Source organism: Hemiscyllium ocellatum, chromosome 50, assembly GCF_020745735.1.
Source record: "Hemiscyllium ocellatum isolate sHemOce1 chromosome 50, sHemOce1.pat.X.cur, whole genome shotgun sequence".
Classification (NCBI taxonomy): Eukaryota; Metazoa; Chordata; class Chondrichthyes; order Orectolobiformes; family Hemiscylliidae; genus Hemiscyllium; species Hemiscyllium ocellatum.
Genome location: NC_083450.1, coordinates 6,928,495 through 6,951,580, shown reverse-complemented (window position 1 = coordinate 6,951,580; position 23,086 = coordinate 6,928,495). Strand labels below are relative to the sequence as shown.

The following is a 23,086-nucleotide window of genomic DNA, read 5'->3' as shown; positions in this document are numbered from 1 at the left end:
CTGAAAGTACTGAAGAGCTGATTCATGATCAAATTGTGCTCATCAAAGCAGAACTTGCTGGAGAAGCTCAACAGACACCGCAGCGTCTGTGGAGAGAGAAAAACCAAGAGTTAATGTTTCGAGTTTAGTGACACTTCTTCATAAATTTTCTGACCTACTCTGAAGAAGGGTCACACTGCAGAACAGGACTGAAGCTTTCTGAAGATGCATCACTGGGCGTGAAACGTTAACTCTTGTTTCCTCACTCCGTGGATGTTGGCAGGCTTGCTGAGTCTCTCTAGTAGGTTCTATTTCTGTGTCTTTCAGATCTCCAGCATTGATGGTTATTTTCAGGATGGTGTTGCTATTTTGTGGGAGCTTGCAGTGTATAAATTGCTGCGTCACAATAATGACTGCCCTCCCTCAGAAATTTTCTTGAAGCACTTTGGAGAGTCCCAAGTTTGTGACAAGTTGCATTATAAACGCGGGTGTTTCCTATTAATGTCATGATCACGTACTGTACAAAGATAAAGGTCCAGAACATTTGGGGATGGGGATGGAGAGTGTGGGAATACATCAGTTCCTCTGCAGAAGTGAGGCTTTGTCCTTCATACTGACACAGGGCACTGTAAATTTTATTTTTATGTGTAAGTGGAGGGTTAGCGTCTCTTCTGCTGCACAGCAACACATTAGAATCTGGTGTCCTGCGCATGCCTGTCAAAGTGGTTAGCGCTGCTGCCTCACAGCACCAGGATCTCAGGTTCGATTCCAGCAAACTCCACACAGACATTCTCCCCGTGTCTGCGTGGGTTTCCTCCGGGTGCTCCGGTTTCCTCCCACAGTCCAAAAATGTGCGAGTCAGGCGAATTGGCCACGCTAAATTGCCCGTAGTGTTGGGTGCATCAGTCAGAGGGAAATGGGTCTGGGTGGGCTACTCTTCGGAGGATCGGTGTGGACTGGTTGGGCTGAAGGGCCTGTTTTCACACTGTGTAGGGAATCTAATCAAACCAGGTATGTTGACCACCTGAATTGGTTGAGCAAGTTGGACTCTCCCATTATAAGGTCCCTGTACATTTCCGTAGTGGCCACTTCCTCTCGCAACCCGACTTTCCGGAGAAGTCATCTGTGAAGCCTTATTGCTAAGCAGATAAATGTTGATCACCCTTCCCCGGCTGCCCATGATGCTGGCCAGAACAGGAGGAAGCAGATGAGATGGAACAGTTGGTTGCGTGAAATCAAAAGTTTTGAGCAGAGATGGAGGATTTAACTTGGGTTAAATAGATTGAGAGGGTAGTGTCTAGTCTGAGATCCTAACTGTTTATTTACCCACCCCCTTTTAGGGGTTGGCGAAGCAGAGCGGGTTTTTCAGAGATGAAACCCTGTTTTCATTTCTTCCTGCCTCTTTCCATTCTGCTTGACACATGAGAGAGAGCTTGTCAGAGCATGTTTTCATCATCCTGTATCAAAGCTTGCAGATCTCTAAATAGCACTGTGCACTCTTGCAAAACAAAAGTCCCAGAAATTTGGAAACGCTGAGTAATATTTTACCCAACTCGTCCCGGTGGTGTGGGGGTGTGAGCAAACTGAGGTGAAAATTATCCTGAGTTTGATGCTTTCTCTTTCTTGAGGCCTGCGCTACATCCATCCCTGACTGCCAAACAAAAATTAGTGATGCTTCTTCACGACATTGCACTTGCAAATGCACCACCAGCTAGGAGCGGAAGTGGGGGCATATTTAGCCCCTCCAGGCCTGCTCCGCTGTTCAATAAGATCAAGAGTTTTTGGGACTTATTACTTGAAAAGTCAGCGGAAATTAATTGAATTAGGTTATTGTCACGTGTGTCCTCGTGAATACTGTGAAAAGTTTACAAATCGCCACTTTATGGCACCATTTTAGGTACAAGGTTACCTAGGGACAGAATCTTAGGGACACAGCAGAAAAATAAGGAAACTAAAGTTAACGGTTAATCATTACTGTGCTTCTTTCTTAGGTGTTGGAAGGTCATGTTGCGGCTGTACAGGGCATCGGTTAGGCCACTTTTGGAATATTGTGTGCAATTCTAGTCTCCCTCCTATAGGAAGGATGTTGTAAAACTTGAAAGAGTTCAGAAAAGGTTTACAAGGATGCTGGAGGATTTGAGCAACAGGGAGAGGCTGAATAGGTAGGGGGTATTTACCCTGGTGTGTCGGAGGTTGAGGGGATGACCTTATAGAGGTTTATAAAGTCATGAGGGGCATGGATAGGGTGAATAGACAAGGTCTTTTCTCTGGGGTGGGGGAGTCCAGAACTAGAGGGGCATAGGTTTAGGATGAGAGGGGAAAGATTTAACAAAGAGGGTTGATGAGGGCAGAGCAGTAGATATGACCTATATGGACTTCATTAAGGCGTTCGACAAGGTTCCCCATGGGAGACTGGTTAGCAAGGTTAGATCTCATGGAATACAGGGAGAACTAGCCATTTGGATGTAGAACTGGCTCAAAGGTAGAAGACAGAGGGTGGTGGTGGAGGGTTGTTTTTCAGACTGGAGGCCTGTGACCAGTGGAGTGCCACAAGGATCGGTGCTGGGCCCACTACTTTTCATCATTTATATAAATGATTTGAATGTGAGCATAAGAGGTGCAGTTAGTAAGTTTGCAGATGACACCAAAATTGGAGGTGTAGTGGACAGCAAAGGGGGTTACCTCAGATTACAACAGAATCTTGGTCAAATGGGCCAATGGGCTGAGGAGTGGCAGATGGAATTTAAGTTAAATAAATGCGAGGTGCTGCATTTTGGAAAGGCAAATCTTAGCAGGACTTATACGCTTAATGGCAAAGTCCTGGGAGTGTTGCTGAACAAAGACATCTTAGAGTGCAGGTTCATAGCTCCTTAAAAGTGGAGTCACAGGTAGATTAGTGAGGACGGTGTTTGGTATGCTTTCCTTTATTGGTCAGAGTATTGAGTACAGGAGTTGGGAGGTCATGTTGTGGCTGTACAGGACATTGGTTAGGCCACTGTTGGAATATTGCTTGCAATTCTGGTCTCCTTCCTATTGGAAAGATGGTGTGAAACTTGAAAGGGTTCAGAAAGGATTTACAAGGGTGTTGCCAGGGTTGGAGGATTTGAGCTACAGGGAGAGGCTGAACAGGCTGGGGCTGTTTACCCTGGAGTGTCGGAGGCTGAGGGTGACCTTATAGAGGTTTATAAAACCATGAGGGGCATGGATAGGGTAAATAGACAAGGTCTTTTCCCTGGGGTGGGGGAGTCCAGAACTAGATGGGCATAGGTTTAGGGTGAGAGGGGAAAATAGGAAAGTGACCTAAGGGGCAACATTTTCACACAGAGGGTGGTACGTGTATGGAATGAGCTGCCAGAGGAAGTGGTGGAGGCTGGTACAATTGTAACATTTAAAAGCATCTGGATAGTTATATGAATAGGACGGGTTGAGAGTGAAATGGACCAAGTTCTGGCAAATGGGACGCGATTAGGTTATGATATCTGGTTATGATGTGGATGCGTTGGACTGAGGGATGTGTTTCCATGCTGTACGGATCTATGACTATATAAGTAGAAAAACAAAGAAACACAGTTAACAGTTCAAAACCACAATCCATAAGTGCCTAGTCATGTTGGGCTTGCACTCCTCACAATGGCTGTACCTCTCTTGCTTCATGCCCCAGGCCCCTGCTCCCAGTCTTGCTCTCACCCCCACCCTGTGCTGCCTGCTTCCATTCTCACTGCTGGCTGCACCGGGCTGCCTTCTCCTCCTCCCGCTCTCACCCCTGCTCTGAGCTGCCTACACCTGCTCTGGCCCCTGCCCTCCCTAAGCTACCTGCTCCCAATCTTGCTGTTCCTGCTGCTGCACGGGCCTGCCTACCCATGTCCTTGGATACTTTTAAGGCAGAGTTGAATGGGTTTTGTTAAGCAAGGCAGTGAAAGATTGTCGAGGTTGGCGAGAATGCTGATTTAAGCTTGCATGTCATTCATTGAATGGCAGAGTATGGTCAAGGGGGTGAAGGCCTAACCCTGCTATTATATATATTTGCATATGTATATGCATCATGACAGATTTTTGTGTTCTGACTTCCACATTCTTGTCATTTCTTGCAAGCTCTGGTTTACCCCTCCACACCCCCCCATCTAACAATAATATTTAAAATCTTTAAACCTATTCAATGACCCCACCTACACTGCCTTCTGAGGCAGAGAATTCCAAAGGAGCAGAACTCACTCCCTCCGAGGGAGGAAAAAAATTCTCTATCCTGTAGTAAGGGTGACCACGCATTTCACAACAGCGCCTCGTAATTCTAGAACGGCTCCACCTTGTCATGGCCATTAGGGATCTTGAAAATCAATTTTTCTTGCATGTTTGGCAGTGGATCTGGTGTGCCGATCTGTTTGTGAGGGTGTGCCACGCGGAGAGAGACAGGTGGAGGGCACGGGCCGGGCTGACTGGCAGTTTCCTTTCCCCGAAGGACATCAAAACAGGTTTTTCTTTTTTTTTTGTTTGTTTATGGGGCAGTCTATCAGCCGTGATCTTCTTGAACGTCAGAGCAGCCGAACAGGCTACCTGTGCCCTGTTTCGTGTGTTCATATGTTAGCCTTACCTGTTCTCCATTTTATATTTTGTTTGCCCTGTGTGTTCTGCCAGCCCATGGTCTTTCTGAATGCCGTACCACTGTTCAAGCAGTACCAGTGCTTGCAATACTGTGGCAGGGGATTTACCCTGCTGTGTTGTGCAACATCAAATGTGAATCTCTTGACACTCTGCACCTGTGACATTCCCTGTAGGTCTTTGTTTACTGAATGCTTGATTCCAGAGGCTGAAGCTCTGGAATTCCGTCCTTCAACCCAGCCACCTCTCCGCACCTCTGTTCCCTTTGCTCTTGAAGGTACTTCTTCAACCTGACCTGAGTTGTGCCAAGAAGGCGAGCAAGCTGCCAAAGTTTTGCCTGTGGAGTGATCAGGATGAACACCAGAGTATTAAATTTCTCACAATTGAGTTACAAAGAAAGGCTGGGATGTTTTTTGACTAGACAATGGGAGGTTGAGAGGCGACTAAATAGAAGTGTATAAAATAATGAGCGATCTAGATTGAGTTAATGGTAGTTAAGACCAAAGGGGCAGAAGTTAGGCCATTCGGCCCATTGAGTTAGCTCCGCCATTAGATCATGGCTGATAAGTTTTTCGTCCCCATTTTCCCGCTTTCTCCCCTTAGCCTTTGATCCCCTTGGCAATCAAGAAGTTATCTATCTCCGGCTTAAATATACTCAGTGACCTGGCCTCCACAGCCTTCTGTGGCAATGAATTCCACAGGTTCACCATTCTCTGGCTAAAGAGCCTTCTCCGTTGTCAAGAGGCTTCCCTTTGCTCTAAGGCCGTGCTCTCAGGTCCTCATCTCAAGTTGTCTTTCATCTAGGACGAGGGGTTTCAAGACTCGGGGGCACGTTTTTAAGGTGAGGAGAGAGAGAGAGATTTTAAAAAGACACGAGGGGCAAATCTTTTATGCAGAGAGTGGTTCACGTTTGGAATGAACTTACTGAGGAAGAGGTAGATGTGGGTACAATTGCAACTTTCAACAGACATTGGGATAAATACATGAATAGGAAAGGTTAGCAAGATGATGCAACATCCGGAAGATCAAAACCATTAGGAAAAATTGAACATGCAGGGTTGTTTTTGCCTTGAAAAAGAAAGCAGAGGGGATAAACTGATCAAGGCCATTAACGTATTGAGGGGGGTTCAGTAGTGTAGCTGTAGAGAAAATGTTTTCACTTGCTAGGGTGGGGGAGACCAGAGCTAGGGATGTCTATATAAACCAGCCGGTAATGAATCAGGAATTCAGGATAAATGTCCTCAGCCAGAGAGTGGGGGAAAACTGGAGACTTGCTCCCGCGGGGAATGGGGAGCTCGCACCCGTCAGGAGTGGTTGATGTGAGTAGCAGATACGTTGAAGGAAGTATCTGGATCAACTCAGAGAAAGGAGTGGAAAAGTGTGGTAACGTGGTTGGAGGGGAGACATGAGGAGGGCAGTGGGAGCAATCTTGTGTGAATCAGAAACGCTAGCACTGAGCAGAGGTGCTGAATGGCCTGGTGCTATGCCATGCTGTCTACGTGATCTGGTGCATCGAGGCCGGCTTTGAGGGACCCTATGGGCTTATGCATGAGCACCGAGCGCTGTGATGTGCTGTCTATCAGTGCACTCTGTCCAGAAGTATCGCTGGCTATTTCTGATCCAATCATTCAGAACTCAGTGTGACCATGAGTAAAAGATCCCATGACCACTATAAGAAGTGAAAGCGAGGGTTTCAAGGCAGCTTTGCTTTGTGTTCAGTGAGCATCTCGGGTGACACGAGCAGTGGGTGATCTGAGTCAAGACCCCGTTGCTGCCTCTGGGATCTTGCTACGCGTGCTGATCTTGCTGGCTGCTGCATCTCCAGTCTAGTGACAAACCACAAAGACGCGGTTGGCAGTGAAATGGCCAAGGCTGCACCTAAGTACAAGACCTTTCTTCTTTCTGACAGATGTGTTAGAGAGATGGCCAGGGAGACAGGGGTGGGGGGGAAGGGGAGGAGGGAGGGAGGAGTACGCTTGTTAACCAAGCAGGGGGAGGTGGCTGCGTTGGCACAGGAAAAAATTTCCACCTTCTTCCCATCATTCACTGATACCCAGTGGAACATGTGCCCTTGGCCTCTTTCCCACTAGGGTCTTGAATTTTGTGACAGATAAAGCGCTTGCAGCTCAGTTAGAGTCTAATACAGCTTTGCGTTTATTAGTAACTCTTTAGCTAATTGTAAGTACGTAATCAAAGCATTATCTAATTATTTAACTGGAATCTCGGTACTGCGTGTACGTGGTGACCAGGCCAGGCCTTGGGGCGGCACGGTGGCACAGTGGTTAGCACTGCTGCCTCACAGCGCCTGAGACCCGGGTTCAATTCCCGACTCAGGCGACTGACTGTGTGGAGTTTGCACATTCTCCCCGTGTCTGTGTGGGTTTCCTCCGGGTGCTCCGGTTTCCTCCCACAGTCCAAAGATGTGCGGGTCAGGTGAATTGGCCATGCTAAATTGCCCGTAGTGTTAGGTAAGGCGTAAATGTAAGGGTATGGGTGGGTTTCGCTTCGGCGGGTCGGTGTGGACTTGTTGGGCCGAAGGGCCTGTTTCCACACTGTAAGTCTAATCTAATCTAAAAAAAAATTAGTTCCGATGAGGCTATTCTGAGTTTTTGAAGGTAGGAGTAGCACATCTGCTTGGGGTGCCTCGTGTCCGTCATGTGGATGACATGCCCCAACCCTTTGCAGCCAATCAAGGGTGGTCAGTGCCTCGATGTTGGCCTGGTTGAAGGCACTGATGTTGGTGTGTTCTGGTTCCCAGCGGGTTTGCAGGATCTCGCGCGGGCAGCGTTGTTGGTGTCTGCTGTAAATAGTTCACATCTCAGAGCCACGTAGAACTGTGGGAACCACCACAGCCCCAGGTGGACAGAGAAAGCACTTCAGTGAAACCCTCAAGGCCTCGCTGACGAAGTGTAGCTTTCCAACAGATTCCAGGGAATCACTGAGCCAAGACTATCCAAAGTGCGTTCTCAAGCACCTCAGGACGTGAGGAAGCTGTGGAAGGCAAACGAAAACACTGTGAGGATAGCCTTGCCGCACCAATGCCCCATTCCACCCACCCCCTCCCATGACCATTACCTGCCCCAAGTGTAACAGAGCCTGTGGTAGCTGTATCAGTCTGTACAGCCACTGGCAGACTCATCCTGAGAATGGAAGGGAGTCATCTTCGTCAGTGAGGGACCACTGATGAATGAATGATTCTCTGAGTTCCGTGTGTTCTCTTTGCGATGGTTGATCTCGAGTTAGCACTATCGTTGCCTCTGAGCTGCCGTCATTTAAATGTTTGCTCCTTGTCTTCCAGACTGTTTGATGCAGTGTGCAGCTTGCACAAGACCCTCATAGTTCTGAGCTCATTTGTCCAAGGGTCGTGTAAACAGGAGACATCTGTTTCCATTGTTAGCACCACCAGGCATTTGGTCTGGTCAGCAGTCAAGCTTCACTTCCCTTCCTTTTTTACAGCTGTCTCCCTGTCTTTAGCACAAGTTGCCATCATGCTTGTTGAGCTTCAAGTGTTAGCCATGGGGCTGCAGTTGCAGGGTGTTGAACTAAGGTTGTGGTTCTCCCGTAGCTGTACTACAAACGCAAAGGGCCCTTCTTGACGTTTTTGTGGATTGTGGAGAGCCCCGCACTTCACAGGATGAATCAAAACCTCCTGGAGCCAGGGAGCAGGGAGTTGGGGGCTGTGGTCTTGTAAGCTGCTGGTAAAGTCAGTGTTGTACGTGCCTGTAGAACGATGACAGTGTGCTGAAAGCTGCTGTTGACCTAGATAAGGAGAGCCAGCTCATAACCATCACCACTGCTCAAGTCAAATAATCTGCTAGTTCAGTCAGGTTTTGTGCTGTCACCGCCAATTTCTGAGGTTAATTGGAGGGCTGGTGCCGAGGGAGCTCCGCATTATTGTGGAGGGGTGGTGCTGGGGGACTGGCATCTAGGAAGTACTGCATTGTTGGAGGGTGGTCGGTGATAAGGGATCATCCCGCTGCCCTTAACGTTGCAGGGTGGGTGCAGTGGAGCACCAAACTGTCTGGGAGCAGGGTGGCTCACTTCAAGAGAGCTCTGCACTGATTTCTTTTTGGGGCGGGGGGTGCGTCCTAAGGAAGCGCTGCACTGTTGCAGGGTCAGCACTGAGGGAACAAAGCACTGTGCGAGTGGCCATCATTCTGACAAGCCGTCAGCTGTTTGCATGTCAGCTTCCCTGGGTGGGTGAGAAATCCCACAGCCACTACTGGAAGGAGGACTGTGGAGGTGATCAACTCATGTCCTTGACTTGATATTTATCCTTCAACCCGTGTGAATAATATTACAGTTTGTGGTATCCTGATGTGGATAATCTGGCTGTTGTATTTCCTGCATCACAACAGCGACTGCATCTCAAATTTATTTCAATCTCTGTGAAACGCTTTATGAGACCATAAAAGACGCTACAGAAATGCACGTTCTTCTTTATCTGCCCTGTACCACTTGACCCTTCCCAGCTAACTGAATTTACACTGACAATGTAGTCACTCCACCCCTAAATTTGCTTCCCCCCCCCCCCCGACTCAGTGCCAGGAACTTTGTCGAACTTCCATTTTCAGTGGAGATGGGGCTTTTGACTGAAAATATTCATTCCACGCTGTCCCCTTTCCTCATCGTCCTCTCATTTCCCCTTGAGACCTGTCTCCAGCTCTGAATAATAAATTGGGCTGAGGTGCGACAGACATGTACAGGATTAGATGTGAAGCAGTTCAAAACTAGAGGACATAGTTTAAGGTGAGAGGAGAAAGGGACCCGAGAGGCAACTTTTTTATGCAGAGAGTAGTGTGTGTATAGAATGAGCTGCCAGAGGAAGTGGTGGAGGCTGGTACAATTACAACATTTAAAAGGCATCTGAATGAGGACATGAATAGGAAGGGTTAAGAGGCTTAGAGGCCAAATGCTGTCAAATGGGATTAAATTTATTTAGGATATCTGGTCAGAATGGATGAGTTGGACCAAAGGATCTGTTTTCATGCTGTACAGTTCTGTGACTGTAACTGGAAACTGAACTGAAGAAATGATACAGACTTGACTGGTCGAAGGACTTCTATACTGTATGATTCTAGGTTCGAAAAATGTTGTCGTTACTTACTGTGCCATTGAGTGTCCTATTTCTCTGTTGTCTGTCTTTCTCTCAAGCTCTGTCGATTCAATCTCTTCTCTCAGTCTCTCTATGCCTGTCTCCCCTTTCTGTTTGTGCCTGTATCTCTCTTGCTGCTTCTGCCCATCCCTGTCTGTAGTTCAGTCTTGGCAGAAATATGTCATCAGAAACCTGAACACCCTTTCCTGGTGACTGACTAACTTCAACTCTAAATTACAAAGGTCTAACAAAGCCTGTGGAGCTTGGGTTGTATCAGAAGCTACAGGTTGAAAGTTGAATGAGGATTATTTTCTTAATCTGAGTCTGGATATGCCCTTTGACTCACTGAGAGGAGCCCCAGTGCCTCACCTGGAACTGCTGGTAGAGCTGTGAACTTTGCAGTTATACTTGATTAGTGTGTGGCGTCATGTTTGCAGAGATAACATCGGTGGCAGGAGTGGTTCTGTCCCTGGAACATCCTTGTTAGGTGTGGAGGATATTGAAAATAGCTCTAATTTGCATAGCCCTGACATCTTATCTGCCAAACTTCCCGAGCAGAAACTAAATTGCTTAGGGCTTCAAGTGCAATATCATTGTTTAGGCAACTGTTTCAGAGAGAGAGGAGCTGACCAGGGGCCTTGGGAAAGGCCCTCTTGGGGTCTCGGTGTGTTGTGGGGAATGGGATGGCCTCCGTAAGCCAGCTCTTCTGCAGTACAGAGTTCTTGCAACCCGCCTTCTGTCTCGCACTGACTTCTCATGCCTAAACTATGGGTCACATCCTGAAACCAACTGACTCACCGGAGGCAGTGAAGCTGACGTTACTAGTTCATGTGTGGGGAGGCTGCCAGTAGAAATAAAGATTTCTCTTGTAACTCAAAGCTATTTCAACTGGGTTTAGAGTCACTACATGCAAATGCCACTCATGTCCAACAGTAAACTCTATACAGGCAGTAGAGGGAGTATATGGCCAGCTGATGTAAAGTCTTTTCACCAGAACATTGCAGCTATGTCTCATTGGGATGGCACTGTTGGAATGTTGTGGGTTTGAGCCCCTGGTCCAGAGATCTGAGCCCCATAATCCAGGATGACACTCAGATTACGGGTAGGTTAGCGCCGCGGGAGCGTGGCACAGTCAGAGGGCTGACGCTGTGGGAGCGGGCGCTGTTAGATAGTTGGCGTCTATGGTGTGGGCTCTGTCGGAGGGCCAGCGCCACAGGAGTGCTGCTCTGTGGGAGGGTCGGCGCTGCCAGAGCGCGGTACTGTTGGAGGGTCGGCGCTGTCTGAGGGCCAGCACCACAGGAGAGCTGCTCTGTTGGAGGGCCAGCGCTGAGGGAGCGTTGCTCTATTGGAGGGCCAGCGCTGACGGAGCACTGCACTCTTGGAGGGTTGCTGCATAGGGACTACCATGCCATATCCCCTTTCAGACTTTTAACCCTGCCTGTCCTCTCAAATGGGCAAACTGTATAGATCGATGTGAGGGGAGTTCTTCCTGATGTCCTGTGGCCTCTCTTAAAATTGACAATCTATCTCCGTTAGTCAGACTTTCATTTGTGGAGAATTGCTATGTGCATATTTGCAGCTGCATTTCCTACATTACAACAGTGACACCGCCTCCAAAGCAGAAAGGTGCTCCATCACTTTACTGGTTGTAAAGTGCTCTAGGAGATTCCCTTGGGTGGTGGATGGTGTTACGCAAATGCCAGCCATTTTCTTTCTCCCGAAGCAGCTGTGGAGCAATATTGCTCGTTGCTCTGACCAAGCCTCCAGACTGGTAACTGGTGATCAATTTTTCACCAGATGATTCCCGCCTGTGGCAACGACAGTCTGCGGTCAGTCCTGTTCCACCACTGGCCTCGTCGGCTCATTACCACGCTGGCTTTAAATCTGTCAGCCGAGGGCATGCTGTGGTTGTTTTAAAAAAAGCTTCATTGCAGGAAGGAACTGGGTCAAAGAGCTGCATGGTAAGCCATCAGCGCACTAGCTCCTGACTTCTCAAAGTACACAATTTTGTGATGTTGAGTGCCATAATTATGGTGAATAACTGCAAATGTGCTCCCTCTGTTTGTAGAGGGGCTGTAGCTACCTACAGCTTTTTGTTTTCATTTTAGGGAGTTTTATTTCCCTGTTTTCCCTCCCCAAGATGTTAACTTATTTTTTATCATTCATTCATGAGACGTGAGTGGCACAGGCTGAGTCAGCCTTTATTGCCCGTCCCTACTCCTCCTTTAGAAGGTGGGTGGTAGTGTGCAGCCATCTTGAATTGCTGAAGCCTCATTGGTATAGGTAAATCCTCTAGGGAATCTTAGCTGAGATACCTTTCTGAAAAAAAAACTGCCAACTCTCTAGCTGACAGGGAAAAACATGACCGTATCTTCCCCCAATTAGTCACCACAGCCACAACTTGTATCTCAATAGTGTCCTGGGTGTCATAAAATGTCCACTTATCACCTGTGACTCAGTAGGTAGTGCACATGCCTCTAATTCACAGGGTCCTGGGTTCAAATCCTATTGCAGAGGCTTGAGCTGGCTGGTTAGTCCATGCAGCGCTGCACTGTTGAGATTACTGTCATTTGAATGAGATATGAAACACTTTCTCCTTTTGCCCCCTGAAAGAATAAATTGGAGTCTCCCAAAAGAGAGATGTTCCCAATGTTTATCCTCAATCAGCATCTTGAAACACAGATGGTTGCGCTGCTATCTGTGGGACACTGCAGATTACCTTTTGGCTGCTGCGTTTGCTATATCCAAGGATGAGGAATCCCCACCATTTGGTAAAACTCTTACTTTGGCATTATGGAAATCCTCGATGTTAATGTCTTTCTGATCCCTGCCTCAGCAGTGCTGTGTTTAAAGTATATTATGTTTTAAACATTTTAAAATCAGCGCAGTGAAACTCTGAGCAAAACAACAGAAAATAAGCTCTGATCCTGACAGATATGAGGGTGTGATCACGTAATGAAGTGTCTGTATACACGTGTGGTTTGAGGTGCTTGACTGCCTTTTCCCCACACTCTGCAGCCTCTCTCTTTTCTCCTTCCTTCCTTGCAGCCATTCATGGCCCCTGTCCAGACCCCAGCCTTGGTCTTGCAGCTACTGCTGACCTTTGACCTGTATAGCACAGGAACGGGCTGTTCGGCCCATGGCGAGCATTTAAAATGTTAAGATTGCATAAGTTGCAAACTTTCTGACCCCTTTATCTTTGACCACTCTCCTCCCTATATGTAAAAAAGGAAAGTATTTTAATGGCCAAATGTTTGATTTTGAAAAGTAGAGGAACCTTGACTATTCAAAAATCAGATTATCCGGCAAGATGCTTGGTTAAACTATGTTATCTGGAGTTTGCACATTCTCCCCGTCTGCGTGGGTTTCCTCTGGGTGCTCCGGTTTCCTCCCATAGTCCAAAAATGTGCAGGGTTTGTGAATTGGCCATGCTAAATTGCCAGTAGTGTTAGGTGAAGGGGTAAATGTAAGGGGAAGGGTCTGGATGGGTTTCGCTTCAGAGGGTCGGTGTGGGCCGAAGGGCCTGTTTCCACACTGTAAGTAATCTAATCTAAAAATCTGGTATTTAATTATCCAGAATTCGATTATCCTAACGGAATACTCCCTGCCTGTGTCCTTTGGGTAATTGAGGTTCCTCTGTAAATGTAAGTCTTTCAAGTGAGATGCTTCAGGGGAGCACCAAATAAAACAAAATTAGACATCAGGCCACAGAATATTGTGTGAGCGCGGTGTTGTCACAGTGGTTAGTGGTAAGGAACCATCTTGAAGGTGGAGAGCAAGTCAGAGAGGTTAAGGGAGACATTTCTATGGTTCATGGTCTGGGCAGCTGAAGGCACGGTAGGCAGTGCGATAGTGATGGGAATTGAGAAGGCTTAAGAGGCCAGGAATGGAGGAGCACGGAGATCTCAGGGCAGCGGAGATGTGTGAGGTCGGGAAGAGATTTGAACACAAATGAGGATCCTCCAGTCGGCACGTTGCCTGACCAGGAGCAAATACAGGTCAGCCAGCACACGGGTGCTGGGTGGGACAGGCTTGGCGTCAAACGCTCACGGAAAAACAATTGAGGGTGTGATGAATGAGCCGAGAGTGGATTGCTGTGATGTGGTTATTGCTAGTTTAATCTGTTGAAAGACTTCTGAAATGGTTGCACCCTGACAGATATGGAATTGAGGGCTGCAAAACCAGTCCCCAAAAACACCAACGGTGCAAAGGCCAAAAAAACCAGAATGGAACAAACAGAAGGGAAGATGTGCAGGTTATTTCTTAAATGCTCAAAAGTGATTAGAATGTAGACGTGCAAAAGGGCCTGGGTGTCTTTGATAACTTAGTGAATGTTAACATGCTATTGTAGCAAGCTGTTAGGAAGGTTAAAGGTGTATTAGCCTTTATCGCTAGAGGATTTGACTACACAAGTAGTGTATTCTTGCTTTAATTGTGCACAAACTTGGTTAGTGTCTGCACTTGGGAGTACCACTTGCAACTCTGGTTCCCTTAGCTTAGGAAAACATTATTGCATTGAGAGAGTCCAATGAAGGTTCACCAGACTTGTTTCTAGAATTCTGGATCAGTGGTGCTGGAAGAGCACAGCAGTTCAGGCAGCATCCAAGGAGCAGCGAAATCGACGTTTCGGGCAAAAGCCCTTCCGGAATAAAGGCAGTGAGCCTGAAGTGTGGAGAGATAAGCTAGAGGAGGGTGGGGGTGGGGAGAAAGTAGCACAGAGTACAATGAGTGAGTGGGGGAGGGGATGAAGGTGATAGGTCAGGGAGGAGACATTTCAACTCCCCCCGCCACTCTGTCGAGGACATGGAGGTCCTGGGCCTCCTTCACCGCTGCTCCCTCACCACCAGACGCCTGGAGGAAGAACGCCTCATCTTCCGCCTCGGAACACTTCAACCCCAGGCACATCAATGTAGACTTCAACAGTTTCCTCATTTCCCCTTCCCCCATCTCATCCTAGTTCCAAACTTCCAACTCAGCACTGTCCCCATGACTTGTCCAGACTTGTCCTACCTGCCTAGCTCCTTTTCCACCTATCCACTCCTCCCTGACCTATCACTCTCATCCCCTCCCCCACTCACTCATTGTACTCTGTGCTACTTTCTCCCCACCCCCACCCTCCTCTAGCTTATCTCTCCACACTTCAGGCTCACTGCCTTTATTCCTGATGAAGGGCTTTTGCCCGAAACGTCGATTTTGCTGCACTTTGGATGCTGCATGAACTGCTGTGCTCTTCCAGCACCACGAATCCAGAATCTGGTTTCCAGCATCTGCAGTCATTGTTTTTACCAAGTTTCTGGAATGGCGGGACTCTCCTACCAAGGGAGGTTGGGACGGGCAAGCTTGGGCTGATGTTCTCCACTGTTTCAAAGAACAAGAGGCAAAGAAATCTACAGCACAAAGAGGTTTGAGGGGTCCTTGTGCATGAATTGCACAATACCAGCATACAAATGTAGGAGGGAAGGCAAAGGGAATGGAGTGTAAAAATAGGGAGGTCTCGCTCAAACTGTACAAGCCACTGGTTAGACCACAACTAGAATGCTGTGAACAGTTTTGCTCCCTTACTTGAGGAAAGACATAGGAGGCAGTCCAGAGAAGGTTCATTAGGCTGATACTGAGGTCTGGCGGGGCTGTCTTATGAGGAGAGTGTGCGTAGGTTGGACCTGTACTCATTGGAGTTTAGAAGAGTGAGAGACTACCTTGTGGAAACATACAAGATTCTTAGAGAGGGACTTGACAGGGAAGGTGTTGATAGGTTGTTTCCTGTTGTGGGAGAGGCTAAGACCAGAGGGTGTCATCTCAGAATAAGGGGTCCTTCATTTAAGACAGAAGTAAGAAGGAATTTCTTCTCTGTAGACGATGAATTTGCAGGATTCTTTTCCTGCAGAGGGCTTAGAGGCTGGGACATTAAATATATTCTAGGCTGTCAGAGACCGATCTCCTTCCTCATTAAAAAATCTGTAAGGGGGAAAATGTAGGAAAGTGGGTTTGAGGATTACCAGATCTCTTTCAGTGACGGAGCAGACTTGATATGCTGGGTGGTCTACTTCTGCTCCTATGTCCTTATGGTCTGATCTCTTTGAAACCTGCAAATACTTAAAGGAACAGGCAGTTTTGATGCAGGTAAGATGTTTCCCCTGATTAGGGGTCTAGAATTTGCTGCCCCAGTGGTCTGTGGGTGCTCACTCTATTTAAAATTGATGTCAGTATCTAGAAGTATGTCAGTGACACATGGATGTGGGAAAAAGAGGATGATCAGCCTTGGTCAGATGGAATAGTGGAGCACGCTTGATGAGCTGAAAGGCTTCCTCCCGTGGCTCAAAAGTGTGACAATTTTTTTTTTGCAACAGTTTGCATCCAGCGATCGACAAGGTCAGATACGAGGAACAGAAAGATGTGTCAGTGGAAGAGATTTGGTGTGGGCGGTGTCTCACAAGGGGGTTTTCAAGCTGTGGAACATGCTGGTGGTTGCAGAAATCACGCAAACATTTCCGTTTGGGTTAGATCGGTCATCAAAAGGATGAAGGGACAGTAGGGCAGGCCCATGGGCTAACAAGCGAGCCGCCTCGGCATCCAGGCAGCTCAAATCTCCAAAACGTAAATTCTATCATCCAGCGGCCGTGCTTCCTGAATTTGACAGCACACTCCTATCTGCCACAACTTTGGTGGCAGGAATTTATCACATCAGGGAGGATGTGTGAAAAATGTTGCATTTTGACTTCACAATAACTTCATTACGTTTTACTTACTGAGAGTAAAGAAAAGGGCCGAGTGCAGTCTGTTAAAGTGATGTGTAGGTTTTTATTTTAAACAGGTCGTGCCTCCACTTTCAAATCTCACAGCGCCAGGCAATGTTTAGCCAGAAACATCCCTCCTCCGTCCAGACCAACCCCTCTCAGCGCTCGAACCTTGTTATTTTCTCCCTCATGTGCTTTTCAGACGATCTGTAAAATTAAAAACTCCCTCTTCGGTGTTTTAGATTTTCAGATAATTTATTATTTCACTTTAATTGCGATTTTTGAATGAAAAGTTCCTGAGCAATTTAACCTTTTGAAGTTCAGGTGAAACTCTGGATAAGTGGTCTGTGAGCCAGCTATTATTTTGTGGGACTTCTGGGATATGTGGCACTTTATAATAAAGTCATAGAATCATAACAGTGTGGAAACAGGCCCTTTGGCTCAACAACAAGTCCACACCGACTCTATGAAGAGTAACCCACCCAGACCCATTCCCCTACTGTATTTCTCTGACTAATGCACCTAACCTACACATCCCTGAGCACTTTGGGCAATTTAGCATGGCCAATCCACCTTAACCTGCACATCTTTGGACTGTGGGAGGAAACCCATGCAGACACTGGGAGAATGTGCAAACTCCACGCAGACAGTTACCCCAAGGCTGGAATCGAACCTGGGTCTCTGGTGCCGTGAGGCAACAGTAATAACCACTGAGCCACTGCGCCTCTTGAACCAGGATCCTCTGGCCTGCTGCCGTTGCACCACAAGAGCCCTTAATACTTAAGCGTCCAACTTATTAGTTCTTATTACACTGCCGTCACATGGCTGGTGAAGGATAGTAGGGCAGCCTGGCCAACTAAGTGCATCAAGGGAGCAGGTGAGACATGTGTTAATGGAGGGTAATTTCGTGAGGGTGTGTCTGGTGCAGCGGCAGTGTCCCTGCCTCCAGGCCAGGAGGCTCTGGTTCAAGTTCCACCTGCTCCAGAGATGTGTTGTAAAATGCCTGAACATGTTGGTCAGAAACTATCTGCAGGGTAACAAAACAGTCAGTGGCATGCAGGTTGATGGCGTGAGAGTTGGAATTAAATTCTGACCAGAATAGCATATGCCTGCGTTCTGCCTGACTGATATTTAACCTCGCATGCTGTCTGATACAGTCACCGCAGAATGCAAGGGTCAACCTGACATCAGGGCCCTCTTACAGGTTGTGGAAAGCATGTCATGGCTCCCTGTCCACAAGCAGTCGAGTGCTGACAAGTGATCGCTAGACAGCGGTGGAGCCATGTTTCGTGAAGGCAGGCTGTCGTGTTAATAAGAAGAGATAAAAAAAACCCTTGTTTTTACTTATTGGCACTGGGATGTGCGAGATTCTGCGTGATTTGATGGTGCAAGAAAAGGTTTCCTCTCGTTTCATAGCTCCTTCTCTGACCTCAGGATGACATACGGAGCACCTAGCAGACGACTAGTTGAGTTTGTACAGCACCTTTTAACATAGCAGAGCAAGCTCGGTGACAGGACCAGAGCAGAAACACAAACGATATTTGATGGCGAGAGATGATTATGACTGGTCACTGAAAGCTCAGGCAGTCGGTTGGTCGAGGAGGTGGGTATGTTTTGAAGTCTTTGACGCTATGTAGGTAGCGATCGAGGTCAACATGTGCACAAGGAGATCCTGCAAACAGCGGTGCGACTCTGACCCCTGGCATCAGTAAATTCTTATTCCACCCCCCCCCCTCCAAAGCGCTTTGAGGAACAGGAGGGAGGCCGCTCTGCCTCTTGAGACTGCATTACCATTTTGAGTAAACTCTGGGACTGGAGGTTAATCTCGGTGATGATGATTGTGATAGTGGTCATTGCTTGTTGTAAAACCCCATCTGGTTCACTCACGGTGAAGGTAATCTGCTGTCCTTACCCGGTCTGGGCTTACATGTGTCTCCAGATCCACAGCAAAATGGAGTTGACTCTTACCTCTCCATAAATGCTCTCAGCCGCACCCCCCCCCCCGACAACCCCCTCCCATTTATCTCTCCACCCCGAGGCTCCCAGCCTCATTCCTGATGAAGGGCTCCGTCCCGAAACCTCAGTTTTTCCTGTTCCTGGGATGCCGTCTGACCTGCTGTGCTTTTCCAGCACCGCTCTTGACTCTTAACTGACCCCTGAGACGCTCTGAGCCAGACACACTATTCAAGGGTGATTAGGGGTGGGTCTTTTGTTTACTTATTTTCAATGCTGTCCATCGAATGATAGCCACTGCACCCAGGACACCAGCTCAGAGTTGGGAAGTTCTCGTGGCAGTGCCCTACTTCTGGCACTGCCAAGAACACCTTGGGTTTTAAGTCCCACCTATCACATGGTTGTTCAAACAACAAAGGTGCAGGATGAGAAACAGAACTTGCTGGAAAAGTTCAGCAGGTCTGGCAGCATTTGTGGAGGGAAATCACAGTTGACATTTTGGGTCCAGTGACCCTTTCTTAGAACTGATGGTAGCTAGGCAAACATTGTTTTGTTTTAAAATGCAGAAGATCGGGTGGATGGAGGGAGTAAGGAGTAAATGATAGGCGAAGACAGAGCCCAGAGAGAGAGAGAATAGTTGGACAGACAAAGGAATGCATAACAATAGGCCTGGGAGAATAAATAGTTGCTAATGGGCACTATTACTGTCTAACAATGGGTTGTGTGTAATAGCAGGCCATGTGATTAAAGCTGAAAATGTGTTGCTGGAAAAGCGCAGCAGGTCAGGCTGCATCCAAGGAACAGGAAATTCGACATTTCGGGCATAAGCCCTTCATCAGGAATGAGGAAAGTGTGTCCAGCAGGCTAAGATAAAAGGTAGGGAGGAGGGACTTGGGGGAGGGGCGATGGAAATGTGGACACACTTTCCTCATTCCTGATGAAGGGCTTATGCCCGAAACGTCGAATATCCTGTTCCTTGGATGCTGCCTGACCTGCTGCGCTTTTCCAGCAACATATTTTCAGCTCTGATCTCCAGCATCTGCAGACCTCACTTTCTCCTCCATGTGATTAAAGGCCTCACATGTGGGGGGTGTTGGGGTAAGGACAAGCCCTAAAATTGTTGAACTCAATACGGAGTCCAGAAGGCTGTAGAATCCCAAGTGGAAAGTGAGGAGCTGTTCTTCCAGCTTCCACTGCAGCAAGTCTGAGGCAGGGATGTTGGCCAAGGCACAAGGTGGTGTGCTGAAGTGTTGAGGAGAGGCAGGATCATTGCTTTCAGTCATGGGAGGGAACTCTCCTTCCATCCTGCTCTAGTGAGACAAAGGCATTTCCCATCCACCAGGTTCTCATTTATTTCCCATTCAACGATCCTGTCTTCACACGAGCAGCCGTGAGTCAAAGGGGAGTGTGACCTTGATGACCTGAAGCTCACTGGATCCACTGAGCGGCAGTTGTTCTCAGGGTTTGTGGAATTATGTAGACTGTTTGCACAGTATGCAAAGCAGGTGCCTGGAAGGGATTCTCCCTAAGTTTTTTGTCTGAGAGATTTTGCACGAGAAAGTATCTTCTGAAAAGGTCACTGGGGTGTTTTTTTTTAATCTTGTTTGACTTTGTCAGAAAAGGATGAATGTTGGGGCGTTTGCGTTGTAGCTGATATGCGGAAACCACTCTCTAGGTAAAGACATTTTCCCTCATCTCAGTCCTGAACAACTTTGCCTGTATGATAATGATGTGCAGCATGGAAACAGACCCTTCGGTCCAACTTATCATTGCCGACCAGATATCCTAAATTAATCTAGTTCCATTTGTCAGCATTTGGTCCATATCCATTAGAACCCTTCCTATTCACGTACCCATCGTTATCACTGTAGCAGCCTCTATCACCACATCTGGCAGTTCATTCCATACACGCACCATCCTCTGCATGAAAACGTGGCCCCTTTCCCCTCTCTCCTGAAACCTATCCCCCTCTAGTTTTGGATTCCCCTGCCCTGGGAAAAAGATCTTGTCCATTCACCCTAATCATGCCCCTCATGATTTTATAAACCTCTTATAAAGTCACTCGCTCAGTCTCCCATGCTCCAGGGAAACAAGTCCCAGCCTCTCCTTAGACTGTGACCCCTAGTGTCTGGAACCTCTTATTTCCCCCAGTAGGGATTTGAGGAACAACCCTGCCTCTTGACACTGCACCACCATATGGAGTAAGATCTGGAGTTGGAGATTAACCTCGGTAATGGTGACTGTGATAGCGAACAGTGCTTGTTGTAAAAGCTTATCTGGTTCACTGATGGGGAAGGAAATCTGTTATCCTTAACCAGTCTGAGTGTACACGTGACTCCTGACCCGCAGTGATCGAGTTGACTCTTAACTGCCCTCTGAAATGCCCTGAGCCAGACACTGTGGTCAAGGGGTAATTGGGGATGTGCAACATATTTCAGTGAAGCCCACAGCCTGTGAACGATTAAGAAATGGAAAGTGAGGACAGGCTAAACCTGATATAAATATCCAGATTTTTTTTTTCTTTCCCTCTCTTTCTGCCTCCTGCCACTCTCAAGGAAATAGTGTCACCACCCTCATGTGAGGGCTGGTAAGCAACGCAGTGATATTACACTTGTAGCCTGGCGCCCATGGGATTCACTTCTCAGCTGGTGGTTGTGAATTCAATGGCTCTCAAAACCCAGCTGCTTCAGTATAGACCGTCAGCAAAAGGCCTAACACATCCCTACCCGCTGTCGCACTTGTACAGTTGATTCGCAACGCCAAACAAGCCACTCATGGTCTCTTGTGCACTTCTGACTTGCATGATTCAGTTTTACTGCTCTTTCAACATTCGTAAAACGGTTCCAATCCCAGCGCAAAAGGAGCACTGCACTGTAAGAAGGGCAGCACTGAGGGAGCTCCACACTGTTGGAGGGTCAGTACTAAGTGAACGCTGCTCTATTGAGAATTTGAGGTCATGAAAGACCCTAAATTGAACGTGTCTTTTGTGGATCCTAGCTGAGGGAGAAATGGTGACCCCAGAGCTGTCAAATCTTCCTATTCTTTCATCCAGGTGGCTAGACGTTTTGTGTCCCTTCTCTATCTTAGTACACTGACTAATCCAAATGTCATCATTCCAGAACACGCAACCCTCCGAACAGGGATTCACTGGGACATGAGGAGTCTGGACAGAGGGTCTTCAATGGGAGGGTTAGGGTCTAGAGGGAGGGTCTTTGGGTAGGGTTTAGGATCTAGAGGGAGGGTCTTTGAGAGAGTTACAGTTTAGGCGGAGGGTGTTTGGGTAGGGTGAGGGTCTTTGGGCCAGGCTAGGAATTTAGAGAAAGGATCTTTGATGAGAGAGTTACAGTTTAGAGGGAGGGTCTTTGTGAGGGGTCTAGAGAGAGGATCTTCACTGTGGTTAGGGGACTAGAGGGATGGTCTTTGGGAGGGTTAGGGGTCTAGGGGGAGAGTCTTCAATGAGAGAGTTAGTGTTTGATGGAAGGCCTTTCAGTAAGGTTAGGGTCGAGAAGGAAGATCTTCAAGTGAGGATGAGGGTCTTTGAGAGAGTCTTCGATGGGTGGGTTAGGGTCTCGAGGGAGGGTCAGGAGGTCGAGGGGGAGGGTCTTTGGGAGGGTTAGGGTCTGGAGGAAGGGTCTTTGTGGAGAGTTCGGGTCTTGAGGGAGGGTTAGGGTTTGGAGGAAGGGTCTTCAATGGGATTGTTAGGGTTTGGAGGGAGGGTTTGCGATGGGATTGTTAGGGTCTGGAGGAAGGGTCTTCGATGGGGTTGTTAGGGTCTGGAGGGAGGGTCTTCGATGGGATTGTTAGGGTTTGGAGGGAGGGTTTGCGATGGGATTGTTAGGGTCTGGAGGAAGGGTCTTCGATGGGGTTGTTAGGGTCTGGAGGGAGGGTCTTCGATGGGATTGTTCAGGTCTCTAGCAAGGGTCGTCGATGGGATTGTTAGGGTCTGGAGGAAGGGTCTTCGATGGGATTGTTAGGGTCTGGAGGAAGGGTTTCAATGGGATTGTGAGGGTCTGGAGGGAGGGTAAGGGTCTGGAGGAAGGGTCTTTGATGGGATTGTTAGGGTCTTCGATGGGATTGTTAAGGTGTGGAGGGAGGGTCTTCGATGGGATTGTTAGGGTCTGGAGGGAGGGTCTTCGATGGGATTGTTAGGGTCTGGAGGGAGGGTCTTCGATGGGATTGTTAGGGTCTTCGATGGGAGGGTTAGGGTAACAGATTGTCTTTTGATGTGCTATGTGGCCTGTTCTTTGCTTGCCTTTCTCTGAAAGAATTGGTTATATTTTTAAGAAGAAACTTTTCATGAAAAGCAACAAAGTGCCTCCCGTTATGTCGCAAAGTGGCTGCGTGGGCTGTGAGGGCCGGGCTGTCCCGCTTCCGTCCTGTCACTGTCCGATCGCTGGACCACGGTCAGCAGCAGGCTGACACTCTCGTCCGGGATCACCCGAGGCCACCTGCAGAGCACGTGCTGCAAGGAACCATCTTGTCATCCACTTGTCAGTGTGAGAGAGGGAGGGTGCGATTTGGATCCTGACGGGACCTGAGAGATTGCAGGCTGCTGAATCTGGAGCTGGTGTTTAAGTGGGTGGGTACGTGCGTGCTAACAGGGGATAGGGCGGTTGGAGGAAGAGAATGGATGTTTATGAATCTTGCCTGCAAGTCTGGATGGGCACAACATAACCAGGTATGGCGTGTTTAATGGGTCAGTGGGTGCATTCATGGACGGGGTGTGCTG

General features: G+C 48.0%; 1 protein-coding gene across 2 annotated transcripts in view; it reads left to right on the top strand.

Annotated features, from left to right (window-relative positions):
• The window catches only part of LOC132805639 (zinc finger and BTB domain-containing protein 7B-like), a 91,534-nt gene that overhangs the window by 5,795 nt on the left and 62,653 nt on the right, over positions 1-23,086 (top strand). The window lies entirely within an intron of this gene.